We start from the raw sequence: 18,674 nt of genomic DNA, 5'->3' as shown, positions 1-18,674 counted from the left end.
TGCTTGCAAAATTGCTTTCCAGCCTTTTACTCTAAGGTAGTATCTGTCTTTGTCACTGAAACGTCTTTCCATACTGTTTATGGAGCCAGTCTGTTATTCTATCTTTTTATTGGTGAATTGAGACCATTGGTATTAAGAGGTTTTAAGAAAAAGTCATTGTTGCTTCCTGTTATTTTTGTTCTTAAAGTTGGTATTCTGTTCATGTGGCTATCGTTTTTTAGATTTTTTGAAAGATTACTTTCTTGCTTTTTCTAGGGTGTTTTTTCCCTCCTTGTGTTCAAGTTTTTCCTTTATTATCCTTTGAAGAGTTAGATTCGTGGAAAGGTATTGTGTACATTTGGTTTTGTCATGGAATACTTTGATTTTTCCATCTATGGCAATTGGGTATAGTAGCCTGGGCTGGCATTTGTGTTTTCTTAGAGTCTGTATGACATCTGCCTAGGATTTTTTTGGCTTTTGTAGTCTCTTGGGAGAAGTCTGATGTAATTCTAATAGGTCTGTCTTTATATGTTCCTTGACCTTTTTCCCTTACTGCTTTTAATATTCTATCTTTATTTAGTGCATTTGGTGTTTTGATTATTATGTGTTGGGTGGAATTTCTTTTCTGGTCTAGTCTTTTTGGGTTCTGTAGGCTTCTTGTATATTCATGGGCATCTCTTTCTTTAGTTTAGGGAAGCTTTCTTTTATAATTTTGTTGAAGATATTTACTGGCCCTTTAAATTGAAAATATTCATTCTCCTCTATATCTATTATCCTTAGGTTTGGTTTTCTCATTGTGTCTTGGATTTCCTGGATTTTTTTGTGTTAGGACATTTTTGCATTTTGCATTTTTTTGATTGTTGTGTCCATGTTCTCTATGGAATATTCTGCACCTGAGGTTCTCTTTTCTATCTCTTGTATTCTGTTGGTGATTCTTGTATCTATGGCTCCTGATTTCTTTCCTAGGATTTCTATCTCCAGAGTTGTCTCTCTTTGTGATTTTTTTTTAAATTGTATCTACTTCCATTTTTCGATCCTGGATGGTTTTGTTCAATTCTTTCACCTCTTTAGATGTGTTTTCCTGTAATTCTTTAAGGGATTTTTGTGTTTCTTCTTTAAGGGCTTCAACTTGTTAACCTGTGTTCTCCTGTATTACTTTAAGGGAGTTATTTATGCCCTCTTTAAAGTCCTCTGTGAGAAGCAGGTGTGGCCGACACCCCAAGATGGCGCCCGGGGAGGGCTGCCAGGTCTTATGACCTGCACCTGACTTCCTCATTACCTCAGAAGTAGCCACATCCCAGCCACCTGCACTGTGCAGATGCCATGCCTCGTCAGCTTGCCTGAGGTGTTGTCACTTGCTGTGAACCAATGGACTGCCTTTACGTGACTGGGGTGATTGGGAGGAGTCAGTAGGGTATTTAAGGCGTGCCCTAGGGTTGTTCGGGGATTCCTGTTCCTGCATTGCAATGTGGAGTGTTCCTGAATAACCTGCTTGAAGAAGGACAATGTGGTGTTGCGTCTTTCCTGCTGGTCGGGGTGGATGTGACAAGTGGTGGAAACCTTACGGAGACTTCTGCTTCACAAGAGTGCTGTGGGGTCCAGAACTTCAAGAGGTCAGGGTAGCCGGCTGGAAAGCTCCCAGGTAAGTGGAACAATTCAAGTTCTTGTTTAGAGACAATAAGGTTCCTGGATTAGGGACCATTGAGGTAAGTGGGACAATTCAAGTTCTTGGTTAGAGACCATAAGTTTCCCGGTTAGAGATAATTAAGATAAAACAGTTATAGGTAACACAACATCAGGGCAGTCAGTTCGCCAGGCATTAAAGGATTTGTTGAAAGTAAAAGGAATCAGGCTGAAAAAGGAGATGTTAGAAAACTTTCTAAAGGCCACTGATCAGGTGGCTTCATGGTTACCTATGTCAGGGCATCTTACAGGGCCTAGTTGGGAGAAATTAGGGCCTCGATTGCAGGGCAAGAAGTCCCCTATTCCTGTGAGTTCAAAGAAAGGTCGTGTTGGACTGAGTTTTTCCTAGGGGCCACTGAGGAGGCCATCCCCATTACTTGGAAGACTGAGGATCCAGTATGGGTTCCTCAGTGGCCTTTGCCCTCAGAGAAATTACAGGCTGCTAAAGAATTAGTTCAAGAACAGTTACAGATGGGCAATATTCGCCCCTCTACTTCTCTTTGGAATACCCCCATATTTGTCATTAAGAAAAAATCAGGGAAATGGAGGTTGTTACATGATCTTAGAGAGATTAATAAACAAATGGTCATTATGGTACCTATTCAAAGAGGTTTGCCCTTACCATTAGTGCTTCCAAAAGCATGGCCAGTGATAGTTTTAGATATTAAAGATTGCTTCTTTTCCATCCCCTTTCATAAACAAGATGCAGTAAGATTTGCATTTACTTTGCCTTCTATAAATCATGAAGAACCAGATAAGAGGTTTGAGTGTATTGTTTTGCCCCAGGGCATGCAGCCTTATATGAGGTTAGACAGGAATTCCCCAGAATAAAATGTTATCACTATATGGATGATGTCCTTCTGGCAGCACCGATGGAGGAAATGCTGGATTTGGCATCTAGTAAGACCATACAACAGCTACAAAAGAGAAGGCTTACAGTAGCCCCTTAAAAGGTACAGAAGGGCAAGGTCATCCATTATTTAGGAAGCAAAATATCAGAAAGATATATAACTCCACAGAAGATTCAAATCAGAACTGACCATCTAAGGACTTTAAATGATTTTCAAAAGTTGCTAGGAGATATTCAATGGGTTAGGCCTTATCTGGGTCTAACAAATAAGCGATTGCAACCTCTTTATGACATCTTGCCAGTAGGGACAGCCCTGGATTCAGAGAGAGTTCTTACAGAAGAACAAGGGAAGCCTTAAAGTTAGTAGAGAAGGTTATTCAAATTGCTGCTTTAAAGAGGAGAGAGGTTGATTTTCCTATATCATTATGTATTTTGCCATCAGAAAAATCAACCTACTGGAGCCTTTTGGCAAGGGGCCCCTTTATTATGGATCCTATTATCCTGCCTCAGTTGCCCAATTGGCATTGCTAGGTTTACAGCAATGTGTGCAGCATTTTGGCACCCCTCCTGATGAAATTATTGTACCATATTATAGTAGACAAGTTGAAGTGTTGTCTGCCACTGTACATGACTGGGCAGTTTTAAGATGCAGTTTTTTAGGCAAGATAGATAATCATTTTCCCAAATATCCTATTTTACAGTTGTGTAGAGCTCACCGGGTAATTTTTCCTGTGATTACCTCTCGAGTACCATTGAAAGCGGCTCCTCTAATTTTTACAGATGGATCAAAGTCAGGATGCGGAGCCTATTTAGTTCAAGGCTCTGTGCCTATACTTTTACAAATCCCCCCTGCCTCACCGCAAGTTATAGAATTACAGATTGTGATTAAGGTTTTTGAACAACATTCAGGGGCCTTTAATTTAATTTAACTATCAGGGGCCTTTAATTTAATTTAACTATCAGATAGTCAATATGTGGTTAATGCTCTTACTATTCTGGAGGTGGTTGTTAGGGTGAATCTTAGGTCCAGCATTGGGGATTTATTAAGTAAATTACAAAATTTGCTATTGCATAGATCCTCCCCCTTCTTTGTTCAGCATATCTGAGCTCATCGTGGGTTACCAGGTCCATTGGCTGAGGGTAATGACATAGTGGATAAGGCAGCACAAGCTGCTGTATTTCTGGCATGTCCTGCCCTCGACCTTGCTTGTGATTTTCATCCTAAATTTCATGTAAGTTCTAAAACATTAGCCTCTCGCTTTGGGATCACCAGAACAGAGGCCAGGGAGATTATCAAGGCCTATCAGGCCTGCCCTCCTTTATTATCTCAACCCTCCTTTGGAGTTAACCCATGAGGGTTACTCCCCCTACATGTTTGGCAGATGGATGTAACTCATTTTGCCGAATTTGGAAAATTACAGTTTGTTCATGTTTCAATTGATACTGCCTCTGGAGTCATTTTTGCTTCTTTGCATACTGGGGAAAAGGCTCTTCATGTCATAGCTCACTGCTTTGAAGCATGGGGCGCTTGGGGTCAACCCAAAGAATTAAAAACTGATAATGGCCCTGCTTATATTTCCAATACTTTTATTAGCTTTTGTAAGATGATGGGCGTTCAGCTTGTACATGGTATTCCCTATAACCCTCAGGGGTAGGGAGTAATTGAACGTGCTCATTGTACCTTAAATGAATGCTTAATAAAACAAAAAGGGGGAGTTGCCCTAGGGGTGACTCCCTGTGAACGCCTTTCTATAGCCTTATTTACTCTTAATTTTTTAAATAAAGATAAATTTGATTATACTGCTTCAGAGAGATTCAGTAATCCTGATGCATCTCAGAAGGGAACTGTTATGTGGAAGAACGTGTTGGATGGCCAATGCCATGGGCCAGGTCCAGTGTTGGTGTGGGCGAGAGGGTCTGTTTGTGTGTTTCCCCAGGACCACTGCCAGCCATTGTGGGTACCTGAACGTCTGACTCGAGTGCTGAAGGATGACCAGAGGTGTGATGCTGATTCTCCTGGGACTACTAATGATGGTGACAGGGTGCAGGAGTGAGGAGCTACAATGGGGCATCATTTCGGTGTTTCCGAAGCTGCTACCCTTGACCCATTCTGCTCAAGTGTTTTCTCGTTTCTTTACCTCCAATACATATTTACAGCTACCCTTTTTACCTGATGATGAAGGAGTGGCACCGGTGACTGAACCTCTCCAGCTTGCCCTGTGAGGGGTATTATGCTTTCAGCTTATTGTAAATATTTCTCAAGATAGTGCATGTATGCAATTGTATAATCAGACTGCTGTGTGCTTTGATAGACCTTTTAATAGTTCAACCCGAGCTAATGCTACTTGGATCAGAGGAACTTGGCCTGCGAGCATACCCAAGGGTAATGCTAACATTCTACCCCAACCATGCTGGGACCCGTTTTGCAGAGGCATACAAGACTCTTTGCCTCCATGGACTGGATGTCAATCCCGGAAGGCCGCTTGGGCAGTGAAAAAGTATTTTACCTTTTCTCCATATATCAGTACCATGCATAATCAAACATTTGCAGGTTATAATTAGACAAAACAAAGCCCAGCACAGCGAGGAGCTAATAATCCTTTTAATGTATGGTTGTTATGTGGGGTAAATGGAAGCTGTACTGATTTGTCACCTCTAAGTATACTGATGGGAGGGGCCTGGGAAAATGCTAGTTGTTATTGGAACAGGTCTGATTTGTTTGAAAATTCTGTGAGTGTTTTGGCTTCGAGAATTGTAGTAGTGATAATTGCTTTTAAAGTATGTATTGGAATGCATCTGTATTTTCTTTGGCTGTGGTAACCTGTATGCCTAGATTTGTACCCTGGCCAGTGCAAGCTCCATCTGTGATGACACTGTTTAGACCTAAAAGAGATTTTGTGATTACAGCTGCCATAGTCACAGCAATATCACACCTCAAGGAATGGGCTGGCATAGGAGGGCTAGCAATCATCTGCATTGCCACAGGAGTAATGGCCCTGTAGTGCATTTGTTGTATGCAAAAAAGGCATACCCGTGCACAGGCACTGTTGATTCAGGCTTCTGCAGCCCTAGAGCTGGGACAATCTTCTCACGTGTGGCTTGACATGCTAGAGAAGTAGTCAATGATGGGTAAGACTCCTTGAAGGTGTTACCAACCTAAGACAGGGACCAGACCACTGCTGTCTGTCCTTCTGATGACGGATAAGGAGCATTATCTCAGGGGGCAACTTAAAACAGGCATTCTCTCTGCCAAAATAATAAATAAGGGGGAGATGTGAGGAGCGGGTGTGGCCACCACCCCAAGATGGCTCCTGGGTTGGCTGCCAGGTCTTATGACCTGCACCTGACTTCCTCATTACCTCAGATGTAGCCACATCCCAGCCACCTGCACTGTGCAGACGCCATGCCTCGTCAGCTCACCTGAGATGTTGTCACTTGCTGTGAACCAATGGACTGCCTTTACATGACTGGGGTGATTGGGAGGAGTCAGTAGGGTATTTAAGGCGCACACCAGGGTTGTTCAGGGGTTTCCTGTTCCTGTATTGCAATGTGAAGTGTTCCTGAATAAACCTGCTTGAAGAAGGACAATGTGGTGTTGTGTCTTTCCTGCTGGTCGGGGTGGATGCGACAGTCCTCCATCATTGTCATGAGAAGTGATTTTAAATGCTGAAAGGACCCAAATATAGCTGTCTCTTGTGAGACTATGCAGGGGCCTAGCAAACACAGGAGTGGATGCTCACAGTCAGCTATTGGATGTATCACAGGGCTCCCAATGGAGAAGCTAGAGAAAGTACCCCAGGAGCTAAAGGGATCTGCAACCCTATAGTTGGAACAACATGATGAACTAACCAGTACCCCGGAGCTCTTGTCTCTAGCTGCATATGTGTCGAAAGATGGCCTAGTCGGCCATCAATGGAAAGAGAGGCCCATTGGACTTGCAAACTTTATATGCCCCAATATAGGGGAATGCCAGGGCCAAAAAGAATGGGAATGGGTGGGTAGGGAAGTGGGGGGCGCTATGGGGGACTTTTGGGATAGCATTGGAAATGTAATTGAGGAAAATATGTAATAAAAATATTAAAAATAAAAAAAAATAAATCCAAATTTTGCTTTTCTCACATGATAATGTATACAGGACTTTCTATGGTGGGAGAATTGGGTTCTGTTGTTGCAAAGTAACCTTGGTTTCTGTTGTTTCTGTTCTTATGCTTGCCTCTCACCATCTGATTATTTGAAGCTCTCCCTGTCCTTATTATATCTGATTGCAGTCTGTCCTTCCTGTAATACTGATTGAGTCAGAACCCACAGAGTCCAGGTTTCTCTGTGATCCTGTAATCCTGGTTGAGTCAGAACTCCTCAGAGTCCAGGTTTCTCTGTGATCCTGTGATTCTGTGATCCTGTGATTCTGAGATTCTGGTTGTTTCATAGTTCTTGGCAGTTAAGCTTTGTCTGAGACCCTGCAATCCTGGTGTGGCCAAACTCCTGGGATCATGGGATCCTAAGATTCTGGGTGTATTAGAGCACCTGGAAGTGATACCTGCTCTAAGGGAGGGGGGGCTGTCCACTGAGTTCAAAATCAAGATATACCAGGACCGACTGACTGTAAGGAACCTGAGACAGTGGTTGAGTGGGATTCTTGTGTCCTTGCTCTTGCCTGTCCCAGGCACTCCTGGTGGTGTTGGAACAGATGTTGTGTTATACTCATCAGTGATCCTAAGATCCTGGGTGTGCTAGGGTGCCTGTGGAGTGGAGAGTACTCTGGGGACCATGGGACTGTCCAATGTTTTCAACTCCAAGGTGGCCTGGTGCTGGTGCTGACTGGAAGGAGACCATCTGTCTTAATTACATGTATTTCATTGTTCCTAGTCCACATGTCTCCATACCTTATCTTTGATGTCTTAGTTTAACATTTTTTCCTATAATACTTAATAAAGCCTACTAGAGAATTTTGTTCAGATAGATTGTTTTCCAATTTTGCTTACACACACAATCAGATGTATTAAGAAGAAGAAACTTTCTGCCATCTGTAGAGCAAGCCTGGAGGTTGCTACCTAGATAGCAAAGAGAAACATTTCTTTAGCTTCATTCTCTTGAAGAGAGTCTACATGCATATACTATATAGTGTGTCTGAATATAAAATCCCCTTTTACTGTGGATTCCTACAGTACTATGTGTGTTTGTTGACCAAGCTGTTGAGGCCAAAGATTTGTTTGCATGAAGAGACTCATGGTCTTCTCTGTAGAATGTTCTACTTATATCTAAAGAACAGGAACTACCTAATATTTGTGACCATGAATCTTGTATATCAGTGCCTCTGCCCAATGAACTCATCAGTGAAAAGAGGCATCTGGGTCCAGTTGATTTTGATTGGAAATCTAGACTTTATTCTGTATTTCACTCTGTTCCTTAGGAGCTCAATTTTATTGCTAAATATTTCCAGGAAAGATTAGTGATAAAAATATAAAGTGTTCCTGCAAGACATTTTAGACATCCAACCTTGGCTTTGCAATCCTAGGACTCACAGTCAGTTCCTGAGAATTCACATCATGACAAATCACCTTTGCTGTAATCTCATGCAGATTTTTGTGAGTTGGCACTTTATTTACTTTTGTGTAGTGATTACCCTGCTATCCTTTCACAGATAATTTATGGAGAGAGCATATAAAAATAAGATGATAATCTATGGAATCTTTATAGATGCCATAAATGCATGTTGATTTGCAAATAGGCTTGAATTTTTCACAATGATATGGACATCAACACTCACATAAAGAAGGTATAGGTGTTGTTATCAGAAGCTCCCCTCAAACAATTCTAGGGGGCAGAAGGCAAATAATCAATCACTAATACATACACCTCAGTAAAAATTAGTATGAGCATAGGTGGTACAATGTGGAAGGTGTACTGACCAAGGAAGGAAAGTAGAAGCTATATTGTCAAAGCAGAAACTCAATTCAGGGTGAAGGATTTGGTAGCACATTAGAGGAAAGCAGTTGACATTAAATCTGACATGGATAAGAATTGTTCCAGAATGAAGATGAATTTTTATCCATACTGGTTGAAGACTGTCTCTTTTTTTTCTATTTTTGGAACTCCATTGTCTTTATTTATACAATAAAGGTCATCCTTGCCTATATTTTATAACCTTTATTGTATTAGGAGAAACTTTGTTATTATAAATGCAATGGTAAGAATGCAGGATTCCACAGAGTAAGTGATGAGCAAAATGGCTAAACTCAACGAACAGAAAAGGAGAGATGATAATAAACCTTGAGAGATGATGTGGGTGTGACTCAGATCCCAAGGGACTTAGCTGTGACATGAGTAAGGCTTCATCTCTTAGCACCAAGAGCTTGGAAATGTAATTTCAGGAGTGAGATAAGTGCTGTGCTGTTGGGGACAGAGTTGGTGGTGATGGAGACACTCAGAAAAAGTTCGTCACAGAGCCTGGGGAAACTGCGGAACTTCCACAGGAGGGATAGGAGATGGAATCTTGCAGGTCTTGATCCATCATGGGGACAGGGTGGGAAGAACTGCATCTTAGAGCCTGGAAATCCCAGAAATCCAGGAGTTTAGTAAAGAAAAGCTTCTAAGTGGTTCAGTTTTAATATTCTTTCTTTGATTAGCATCCTTTGCTCTACAGGCACTTCAGTAGGTACTTTCACATATCTCCTCTTGGAACATTACTATGCTGCAAAGTTATGAAATCCCATGTATAGAGCTGACTCTGTGAAGGTTATTTGCTCAATGCCATAAATTAAGTGGGAAAAATCTGCCTGACTTCAGTGTCTGGTCACTTGACCATCAATTTCAGATATTCAAACCAAGTAATATGCTTTTCTGAGAATGTATTCCCTCAGACAACGGAAAAAATGATGCAGGTACAAACCCAAGGGCAGTTTGTAAAATCAAAGTCTTTTTAAAGTTTAAGTCTAATCAAGCAGGGATAAGAGATGAATCAATTCTCAGTGTACTAGGTGGTGTACAAATGAATGTATTTGCATACATCCAGGCATGTATCTTTGCCTTACCAAGGCTATGAAATGATTTTATTTGAAAAGTATACATAGATTGAAGATAAGTTGGTAGACAGAGAAAATGGTTTACAAACAGGCAGATGGACTGATAAAAAAAAAATAAGCCTTCCCAACTACCCTGGGGGTTGACTCCAATAAAACAACTCTGTTGGAATAATGTAGTGCTTGAGAGATGGGGTGTAATATGCTTAAATGCTTTTACAGTTCCCCATTAAAGTAAGTGGATGGAAATTCATAAAATATTGATAGCATTTGAAATGTGTTCATTCACAGCTCTGCCCAGAATCAGGATCAGTAGTAGAAGGGCTGGCCCAGGCAGGTACAGCATTGCACAGGCTAAGACCATCGAAGTCTAGGGTATGGCATCTAGTCAGGTGACCCTGTAATGAAAACATCGGATAATACAAGCAATAAGCAAGAAAAGAGGACATCTATTTTTTTGTCTCAATGTCCAGCAAGAAAAGTTCTGTCAAAGGAGATATATGCACCATGGCAAATGAAAAATACTCTGTATAATAAAATGCACATTGAGCTCGGCAAATGTCTCCAGACTTATTACTTTTCTTGTACTTCTAGTGTAAGGTAAGAAAGAGCACTTAACCTCACTATCTCATCTCTGGTACAAACTGACTATCCAAAAAAGTGATGATCTGACCACAGGAGGTCAATCAGAATCTTTTCCTGGAAAAATCTTAAGTGCTGCTCCAGAGAACAGCAAATGGACAGATCCATGCTACTTACAACTTGGAACAAAGGCTTCTAAGAATCTAAAACTTTGCAAAAGACAAGCAGAGAAAAAATAGAAATATGTGTCATAACATTCAAACTATTGGTTCTGTCATCTCATGAGAACAATTCAAGATTTTAAATTCAATACTTAGTTAATTGCACTTAATGGTTATTACAACCTGTAATATTTCTAGGTCATGTTGAATGTGCTGCTAACATTTGTAAATTATTTTACCAGCCTTTTAGGTATAACCATGTGATTACTATTGTTGCCATTCCCATTTTATAGATGAAAAAGCTAAGACTTGGAGGAGATACTATTTGCTAGTTTCACACATTTACAACCAAGAATCAAAAAGAGGTTTTACATCAAGCCTTAGTTTTAAATCCATATCTTCTACTTCTTCCCTAAAACAAATATGACACATGTAGACTGAGTACCTGAGAGTAGAGTTTAGCTTTCCAGGAAATTCAGCCCATTGTCCATGCACTAGCACCATGTAGTATCTATGGCCATTGTCCTCTGTATAGTCCTCTCAAGATCTCATCACCTCTCATAAGACTGGAACTTCCAAATGAATCTGTCAGACTCCAGGATTTATCACATAAATTCTGGCCCTCCACATTGAAAATGTTATTTTTTTTTCTTTCTGCTTTTGGGCATGGTACCACTGTGTTTCCAGATCTTCAGTGAAAACACATTTTGTACACTACCAAGTCATTCTCCTCATAAGACATTCAACATTTCCCAAAGCCTGAGCCAAACACATCTTCCAAGACTACTCTTAAGCAAGTCGCTCAATACTTTCTGTATACTTCTTTAACAAAAGGCATCCCCATTCAATGTATAGAAGCACTTCCCCATAGATAATACTTCGATCCCATGGAAGAATAAAATCTATCAGAGATGGAAGAAAAAAAAAGAGAGAGAAGAGAGAAAAAAATGATGCTTGAATGCCTCCATTCTTAAAGACAGAAAGTTCTGAATTTTATGACTCAAACAACACACTGGCTTTATCAAATGTGTGATAAAATCAATTTAGTGAATAATCACAGCTAGCAGATATGGGTGTGTTTCAAGAAACCTAGCCTTCAAGAACTCTGTTTTTATATAGTCCATGAAGAGACAAATACCATCTATTCTGCTTGTAAGATCATACTTTTTCATGCATTAGCATCTTTAAAGATTCCACAGTAACATGAATATCTTCATTTTAATTCAGAATTAAGAAGCTGAAGTCTGTAGCCTGTTTTCAAACTTTAAACATGTAGAGAATGTCCTACCAAGAACTCAGAGTTGCTCTGTGAAGGTTGGAATGTGCTTATTTAGAGAGATAATGAGAATATTGGAGGTATTTCAATAACTTTGTCTTCAGGCCATTTTTTTCCACTAACAGAGCAACAATCAGGTTAGAAGTCATGTGAAAGGAGATTTTGTCTAACTTTCTCTCTATCATAAATCTTCTTCTACATGGAGTGTTTAACAGTTGAGAGTTCATTGTCTTCTATAGCTGCTCCAACCTAGAACTTACTATACCTGCACAGCCCAGTCACTGCAACACCACAAACAAAGCACTGAGTATTCCCTTAGTCTTAAAATACCATGAAGCAAAGCCAACTTCCAATACCCACAAGCAGAACTTCCATTCCTTCGTGTTTCAGAGATTCAAGACAGGAGCTCTGTTTATTTTCCACATTGCTGGAATTTGTTGTAATGAAATTTTGCACAGCTCCTGATTGTTTTCATTGGAATCATGGGCTTTTCTTTCTTTTTGCACATGCTCATTTTTGGTTTCTGACAACTAGAAATTCACTCATCATTAGGGACAATTTTCTGTGGATTAATGGTCATTATACTGAAATGATAAATATGCTAATATATAAAAATGTAGCACAGTGCACATTCTGGGAACTTGTGGCCTCTTAAGGTTAGTACAAGAATGTTTTGGCTTTGGGAGATTAAATTGTTTTTTTCCCAATAGTTTCTGATTCTGACAGAGACAGGGATACCTAATGCAAGAAAAGGGGATTTCAATATGTAGACTTTGGTGTATATACTCACCAGACTCAGTCCCAGAAGGTGAGATGTCCCCATGTGTCCTACTGCTAATACTATAATCAGCTCCAACTGAGTTAGCTAGAAGCTATCCTTTAATGTAATGTGAATGCAATTAAGTACTTTTTAATCTTAAGTAGTTCTGTTTGCCTGGATGACTCTCATAAAATAAAAAAAAAAAAATTATCTTGCTTTTTCCTTACACTCTTTTACTTTGCCTACATGACATTGAGTAGCAGCTCTTGGTCTCAGTTTCCTCCGGGTCTCAGCTTCCTCATTTGTTTACTGTAACTGAGTTGTTCTGGTAGTCCCACTACTCAGATGTCCTTCCTGCCCTTTGTCAGATTTTTCATGCTCATCCCTCAATCATATCAAAGATGAACTTTCATCCTATATTTCCTTATAATTAGTGCTAGAGAAAACTCCCATCAAGATATCCCAGGCCTTGTTTCTTTCAAGATGGTAAAATCCTTAGACTCTACCCAACTTTTTGTTTGTTTGTTTGTTTGTTTGTTTTAACCAGCACATTTCCCAATGTCTAGCATTCTGTAAATGATGCACTAATATGTACTGAAAGAATGACTAAGTATTAAACCTATAAAAGCACAAAAATACAAATATAAGAAGCATGACACTAATCTATAAATGCACATGGGAGTATAATGGATGCCTTTAGTCAGAAACTTAACATAAGAAAGATTATTACTACATCTTGGCAAAAGAAAATGACAGGTCACCTAATATTCAAGTCAAGCCAACCTAAATGTCTTGGTGTCATCATTTTGGGGTCCCTCTAATTTTATAGGTGTCAAAGCCTTAGAGATTGGTCAACTTATCTGTTAAGACAGAGCTAATTTTAGTCAAGACAGACAGAGTGATAGAACAGAAAGGAAGCAATATTCTCCTGATTTGAATACATGCTCAAATATTAAGTGGAATAATCTTGGTTATATTCATCCTGGGTCAGCCATGAAGTCTGAGCACAATTCTTACAGCTGAGCTTACATGTAGTGTTGAGGTGAAGCTTCAACTCAGCTTAAGTAGCCTATTCTACAACAGACACTCCAGTGACACTTCATCATCTTTCCAAGTCTATCCTACCTCTATAAAAGCTGTCATATTGAGCTTGCTTTTCAAGTGCATCCTCAATAAAGTGACTTAACTTGTTTACCCCAATCAACAGTGCATATTACAAAGGAACTATATCGACCATACCTAAGAAATACCACACATACAAATGACCACTCAAATATTTTTGTTATTTTTATGTCCTCTAACTAGCCCTTGTCCTATTTGCTATGGTATCCACAGTGGTTTATCTATTGGAATTATACAAATGCAGGGATGTTTAATAACTTCACCACAAGACAATAAGCATAAAGCATTGTCTTTATGGAGAAATATGCTTAACATTTCATATTAGTGTGATATGAAGGCAGAATAAGAAGATCACCTCTCCTTCATCATAGATAGAAATGAAGACAGAAATTTTAGAATACCCAAGAGGAAATGAGTAGGAAAGATAAAAAGGAAGAAAAAGTGGGGGGCTAAAATTGATAGGTTGCATACCAGATGATGTGATAATTCTCAATTTTATTTTTGAGTCTGGGGTTTTGGCCTGCTGGTATGTCTATGCATCATGTGTGTACAGTATGCAAAAGGCTAGAAGAGGGCATCTGATCCCATGTAACTAGAGTTATAGATGTTTGTGAAACATCGTATGGGTACTGGTTCTTATGGAAGAGTAGCCAGTGATATTAACCACTGAGTAATCTCTCCAGCACTTCTTTATGATTTTAGCTGCAGTAATACTTCTATCAAATATTGACTTATATATCAAAAGCTGGTAAGATGTATTGCTCTTATGGGGTCTCTACCAATAAAGGGGTTAAATTTTACTTTTTACTTTTTAAATTTTACTTTATAAAGTGCTGTAAGATAGAAGCAAAATTCAATGTGCTTTTAAGAGGCACAGAGGCAAAACTATGTACATCTTTTCTATACCTCACTTAAAACCTGAATTAGAGGTACTGGAGGAAGATTCCAGCCTCTTTCAAGGATTATAATATCTCTTGACTGAAAATGTCATTGTATCTTCAAAAAGATATGATGCTAAATAAGTAAAATCAAAACATATAGTATGATGATCACAGTGCTCCGTGGATGTTAAGAATCGGTTCTAAATACTGAATTCCTGCAGTTAGTCTGATCTGTCAGGCCATGATTGCTAAGCAATCAACAAACTATGCACAAGCATAACCTTCTCTGTACTGAGCAGGATTCACGACAGTTCACAGGTGTGCCACTGTGGTATAAAGTTGCCCTTCATAGGGAATCTCATAACTTGGTTTGGAGCCAAAAGTAAAAGTTCAAACAAATTTAGAAAGAAAAACAGAAAAGAACAGAAAGATAGAAAGAATCGGATGTAAGAATTACTAAAGAAGGGGAGGAAGAGGGGAAGGAAGGTGAGACCTATATAAAGAGAGAGGCAGAAGGGGGGAAGGAAGAAAAGTAAACCATGAAATAAGGAAAAATTTAAGTGGATGCAAGAATAATATAGATAAAAGTGAATGGAAGTTGGAATCAAGTAATTGTGCCTTCAAATGCCAGCTTTACTACATAGGAATCATACTTAACTTTCAAATCCTTTGTTTTCTTGTAAGTAAAATGGGAATGATGTGTACCGTGTTACTTGTAATTGTTACAAAGAAGTTTGTAGATGGTAAAAATAAATATCAGTATAGACCTTAAGGGGAGAGCTTTGGCTAGCTATGACAGACAGTGAGGGTCTTCTGCATCAATAGGTGTCAGATGAGTTTAGCAAACTGTCATCTGTTGTAATAAATCATATTAATGAATTCCTTAATATTTAAACATCTTTTCACTTTTGGAGTAAACTCCACTTAGTGGATTCTTCACATTTTTAATACACTTCTATTAACAATTTTGCCTAGACATAGATAGCAACATTGATCTGTATTTCTTTATTTCTTGGTGATTTATTGGTGGAAATCTTCAGAAGATTCTTATAACCACTATTATGGTTCTTACAAAACTTACCTACATTCAAGAATATAACTTGAGGCATCCCATTGCTTCCAGCTAATAAACATCAGACAATCATAACCTTAACCTTATTTTCATACTGTCGTCATTCGCCCTTTAAAAATAGACACACCACTCCTACAGTTTCACAGCGTGTGGTTTTCAAAGCCTGTATTTCCCCTTCTAGCCATCATTTCTACTTAGTTGTACAGACAGATATATATTTAATGCTTACCAGCAGGCCTTCTGTCAATGTCTCTCCAGTCAGTTTCATTCTGTGGTGGTTTGCTCAGGGAAGGCTCCTGGGAGCAGTATTTTCTGGGTTCGTGCTTTTTGGTAGCAGTTTGTCTACAGTTTTTATACATGAAAGTAAGTTTGTCTGAGTTCATAACATATGGCTCATATTTTCTTTTCCTGAGTATGTTAAATATGTCACTCCATTGTCTTCTGACATAAAGCATAGATGTCAAAAGTCTGATGAGAATGGAATTATCTTCCTACTGTGAGGGACTTCAGTCTTTCGACTCAGAGAACAAAATGTAATTTTTAAATATTTCAGTGCTTGTTATTCTGAGTCTTGTTTTAGAACCATATGTTCTTCCTTTTTAATATATGGTTTCTGGTGTTTTGTTGTTATTTTTAACATTATCACTTCTCGGCCTTTTGGCTAAGATCAAGTGTATTTTTAACATTAATTTTTGAACTATTCTCTTGAAAATGTACTTTTGTTTCATTTGCTTTCTGTGTGAATTCATACTACAATACAATAAGCATAACATAAATAAATATAATGCAAAAATATGTGGTTACTTTTCTTATTTATTAACCTCTCTTACTCTCTTTCAAATTTGTTCTATATATTTTCATTTATTTTTTAATTTTAAAAGTCTATTGCTAGGGCAAGAGAGATAACTCAATAGTTAAGAGCTCTTGCTATTCTTCCAAAGAATCCAAGTTCAGTAGAAAGCACCCATTGGCAGGAGGAGGCAGGGACTCACAAATAAGAGGTAACTCACACACCAGAGGACTCACCACTTCTTATGGCCTCCATAAAGGCACTGTACTCACATAGCATCCACAGACAGATACATGCAGATGAATAAAAACAATTAGAATATATCTTTTAAAATGTTTGCTCTTCTTTATTCCTTTCTAATAAGTCGTTGCCTGCCATATTCTTTGCTATTCTGATTTTTCTAGCTTAAATAGTTTTTTCCTGAAGTAGCATTTTCCTTTAAGTTTTAAGTTTGTTGAAAGTTCCATATCTTCAGTCCAGCCTTTTCTTTTTCTGATTTGGTGATTTCTTTTCTTTTTGTATTATTATCTTAATTTATTCTAGTTCATGGTGAGCACATTTTTTTCAATGTGTGCTTTCATTGACATCTGATGCATTGACAACAGATGTGTCATTATTTTTATTCTCCCTTTCAGTTATTACTAAATGTGTATGGGGATCAAACTGGATTATTTCTTATCAACTCTTATGCAGAACTAGTTTTCTGTGCTCTTGGAGAAAGCACTGGATCTAGACTTACTCTTTATCTTTACAGCACTAGAATTGTCTCTTGTTTTTCATAACAGGAACGTGGACTTTTCAAGATATGCTTTCTTTTCTTCCTCTGTTTTAACTTGACTCTTTTCCAGCAGTTTTTCATCCAGTTAGGTTATTGTTTTGAGAGGCAGCTTACCTAGGTCCTTCTGAGCTCCCTTGAGGATTTGTGTATTGAAGTGCATATGGGGTGGAAGAACCCCAGTAGAATAAGATGCTCCCCTGTGTTCCTGCCTCCCCATGAATACTTGCTTGATGGAGATACTGTTCTCTGTTCTGTTCATCAGAGGATATGTTACAATTCTGCTTCCTCCTTTGAAGAATGTGGTGCTGTGCAGATCCGAGGCAATCACACTTTACCCTCCTCTGTTCATAATTTAAGGTTTTGCAAATACCTTAATATCTTAGTGGATTTTCTCTTCCTGCTTATGTAGATGATGTTGTTGGAGGGCCTTGAGTTTTATCATTGTAGCTCTTTTTGTTAACAAGGGACTTAGGGAGATGCAAAAATCATCTCATCAATGTCATCTTTTCAGGCTTTACTGTGGTGCCTTTTGGAGTGATCTTTAAAGACTCATTTACAATGACATCTAACATGTACAGCTGCCACAAAGCCAAGAATAATCACTGGATCTGTGTTAAAGGTCAGCTCCCACTTGTTAAAAATGCTGTCACATGACATCTAAAAGCCTTAATAAACATGCACAAACAAGGTGTTTTGAGGTTATTTTAGACAAATGTGTTTTATTCAAACACTGTACAATTACTTAAACTATTGATTGAGAATTTGTATAATGCCAAGATCTAAACATCACTTATCTTTTTCAGGCATACAATTCCTACCCTTGAAACTTATATGCAGGGACTCACAAGGACTCAACATTGACACCCAAGGTTTACTGGAAAATAGTCTTAGAAAAATCCCATTTCAGGGATGGGAAAACATAATTCCCTATAATTAGAAGAAATATGGGCAATGTGATCCTGGAAAAGAGATATTAGACATAGAGAGTCACAAAAAATGAGCCCAAATGGAACTCAAGTCCATTGATGGTACTGACAAAAATAGAAAGCAAATGTATTTTTAAAGACAAGATATTACCCCCCCACACACACATGAATGTATTTCTCTAGTTAAGGGAGTTGGTTTCATGGGTATAAGAGCATCTCCAATTCATAGTCACAGTTTGGTTTTTGTATGGATATTGAGAAAAGTCTTAGTAGAGCTCCAAAATCAAAAGTTACATTTCTAACTGCTTCCCTATATACTAGTATTGGACATATACATTTTGAAAGAAAACTACTATGTTATAGCAGAGACAGAGTTTTGGTGGGCCGTAGGCAGAGAACTATGTTGTTGTATCCCTGAAATGAAATTGTTCTAAGATTATTTTCCAGTAAACTTTTGGTATCAATGTTGAGTCCCTGTGAGTCTCTGCATATAAGTTTCGAGGGCTAAGACTTGAATGCAACTTGACTGTTTTAGGTCCAGTATGTATCACACACACACACACACACACACACACACACACACACACACACACTTGTGTGTGTATACCTTGTATCCCGGAGGACTGATGAGAAATGCGGACTTCACTGTAGAAAAAAAAAACCAATTATACCACATACTACACAGCAAACCTTCATAAGATGCCCTACCATCATCTGCCTTTCTCCAGTTATATAGCAATTATCTCATCACACCTTCCCAAACACCACCAGAATCTCTATACTCCTTTTTAGTCT

General features: G+C 38.7%; 1 pseudogene; it reads left to right on the top strand.

The window, feature by feature from the left end:
* Positions 1-16,026: 16,026 nt before the first annotated feature.
* LOC115031058 (U2 spliceosomal RNA) lies at positions 16,027-16,160 on the top strand (annotated as a pseudogene).
* The last annotated feature ends 2,514 nt before the right edge of the window (positions 16,161-18,674 follow it).

Source organism: Mus caroli, unplaced genomic scaffold (assembly GCF_978045245.1).
Source record: "Mus caroli unplaced genomic scaffold, Mus_caroli_1 scaffold_6, whole genome shotgun sequence".
NCBI classification, from domain to species: domain Eukaryota; kingdom Metazoa; phylum Chordata; class Mammalia; order Rodentia; family Muridae; genus Mus; species Mus caroli.
The sequence above is the reverse complement of the archived record's forward strand: the minus strand, read 5'-3'. Positions and strand labels throughout refer to the sequence as shown.